Raw genomic sequence first — 2,767 nt, 5'->3', positions numbered from 1 at the left:
GAGATAGATAGATAGAGAGAGAGAGAGAGAGAGAGAGAGAGAGAGAGATAGAGAGAGAGAGGGGGGAGAGAAAAAAAGAGGCTGCAATTAGTATTGGGTGGATTTTTTATCCAAAAAAATAAAAACTTTGTGAAATTCCCATCCGTGACATTTATATCAAACATGTAAAAAGGATATTTTTTTACATTCACTGACGCTATAATGACTTTCTTTTCATCACATGAAACACTGAGATATTTGGACAAGCTTTTCATAGATTCCTGTACAAATTATGATCTTTAAAATCAATCACCCATGCACTCATTTAAACACTGATTTCTTCATTCGTCCATTCAAGACTAATCAAAATTCTTTTTGTCAACGATTCATTCATCCCACACAATAGTGTTGTAAAATGCACTTGGCTTGCTATTGAGCATGCTATAGAGCGTGGATATGCGTCATATAATTGCAATTATTATCTTCTTTAATACTTAACCTCACCCTCCCCTGTCTTTCAACAATCCACACTCTCCTATGTTTTAAGGAGTAATTTGTCAGCTTCAAGCTCTATATATAGCGACCTAACACTAGTCTACTTTGTCTTGGATTTGTCTACAAGAATGTCCTGGATGTTTCTTTTGCAGGGAAAAAATCCATCACGCAAGAGACCTCTCCTCAACCAAACGTACTTATTACGCTTCTCTCCCCTTTCCGTAATTCGCAGTAACCCACCCTGGGCAGGGGAGTTAACTCAGAAGGCGGGCACTTAAAATCCCCTACCTTATTATCACGCCTTCTGATTCTATAAATCCTCGAAGTTACTCTCCAAAATTACATTGTCGGGGACTTTTCTCTCTTCCCCCAGCGGACTTTAACTCCACGACACAAAGGTCTACGTAAGATATCAGTTTCCTTCTTTTGGGGTATTTTCACAGACATTGCCAAAATCCAGAGGCTTTGATTTTACTGTCACTTTGGGATGACTTTCCACGGTAAAAGGGCCCAAAGTACGGGGCCGTTGAAATTCATGAAATTGTCGTAACTTTCCTGTCGATGGCTGAGCGGGTAATGCCGTTTTTCTTCTTTCTCTCCATCCTAGCCAGTACAAATCCGCCAAAGAAATTCGGAGAACGGAGGGAAGAAGGATGCGGAGCTTAAAAATGGAAAAATTGTCGAAATCTCCTTGCCTTTGTAAAACCTCTCTTTAAAGCTCTTTTCTCCGATGAAGCCCGGGAGTGAGCTGGAATCGTCTTCCTTAAAACTCCGCCTTCTTTTGCTTTATATTCTCTTCCTGTTTTCAAGGGTTCTTTTGAACGTCCGAAATCCCTCAATTCATTTTCATTTTCTCCTCTTTTCAGTTTGTCATTTCCTTGTTTCTTAGCATTTAAAATCTTTTTATTTTTGCAAGAAACTAACTTTATTTCATTCCTTTTGATGCCATCTCAAGACATATGCAGTGATATCCTACCAAGTTTGAAAATACAATGATGACCTTCCGTCCATACAGAAGAGCTCTTGAACCGATTGAGATGGCTATTTACAAGTTTCATTACAAATATGAGGTTAAAGACTAAACATGTAAAACAACAAAGCTGTATATAAATAAGAAGGGTACGGGGAGTTCATCGTTTCTAAACACTGAAAAATAAAAGAATAAGGAAATGTGAACACCAATAACCACCTAAATCTCCCCATCCCCCATTTTTTCAACAGAAAAAACAACGATAAAATAAAGAAGAAATAGTAACAAGCTGCCCTCATGAAGACAAACCACGAATACACAAGTAAACAGACAAAAACAAAACAGTAACACAAGCAAACTAGCAAACAAACAAACAAAAAATCCCACCACAAACAAATAAACCAACAAAATACAAGCAAAGCGACACGATCCCACTTCCCAGAGCAGTAAGAAGTACAAGTAGAATGTAGATGGTATTTTCATAATTTATATCATGATCGAGTTACAGGAACAGAAAGCGCCAGTGAAAGAGACACTAAGATGGAAATAATTAAACAGAAGAGGATTTCGAATACATAAGGATCTTAAACCTACTCAATTTTTCCTTTTATTATCCACCCATCCAGTCATGCATAGACAAATAAACCTTCTGGCGTAAATCGTCGGCAAAAAGTATAATACACAATACATATTTTTGGTACTGACGTTTTTCCCGTTTTAGTAAAAGTTTTACGGCCTTGCAGCCAAATAAAGACATACAAGTATCAACTATTAGATGTGTTACAAGAGAGAACAAAAACAAACCGAGCGATAAAGACGACAGATGCTTGATAGAAGGAATAGACCACTCCAGAGTACCTGAAAACCACCCACCACCGATCTTTGCGAAGGAACATGTTATTGATCAATAAATGTTGACAGGCGCACACAATTTAAAACAAAACAAAACAAAACGACAAAGCAAAAACAAAGAACCTTGACTTCCAAACAATTATGGCCAGCATGCAATATTCGCACGGAATCTTTTTATCTCCTAAAATGTATTCTCGACGGAAGCTTTTTTTTTTTTTTATCTCCCAGACCATATCCGCTACAGCCTTACAACCTCGTTTCCATCTCTACTTATTTCCCCTCTCCTTCCTCTCCCAAAACATTCGCGTCTTTCACCTCTTCAAGAGCTTCCCCTCTTCACTGTCCCATTTGGCTGTCCTTCACATCCATTCGATCTGTCTGCGTGCCCGTCTACGTCTGCTCCAATCTTTTATCGGACTCCTATGACGTAGCTCTTCTTCTAGGCTAGGACTTTCGTTTTTTTTTTCTTCC

The sequence above is a fragment of the Aplysia californica genome, unplaced genomic scaffold (genome assembly GCF_000002075.1).
Source record: "Aplysia californica isolate F4 #8 unplaced genomic scaffold, AplCal3.0 scaffold00016, whole genome shotgun sequence".
Classification (NCBI taxonomy): domain Eukaryota; kingdom Metazoa; phylum Mollusca; class Gastropoda; order Aplysiida; family Aplysiidae; genus Aplysia; species Aplysia californica.
This window is presented reverse-complemented; position numbering follows the sequence as displayed.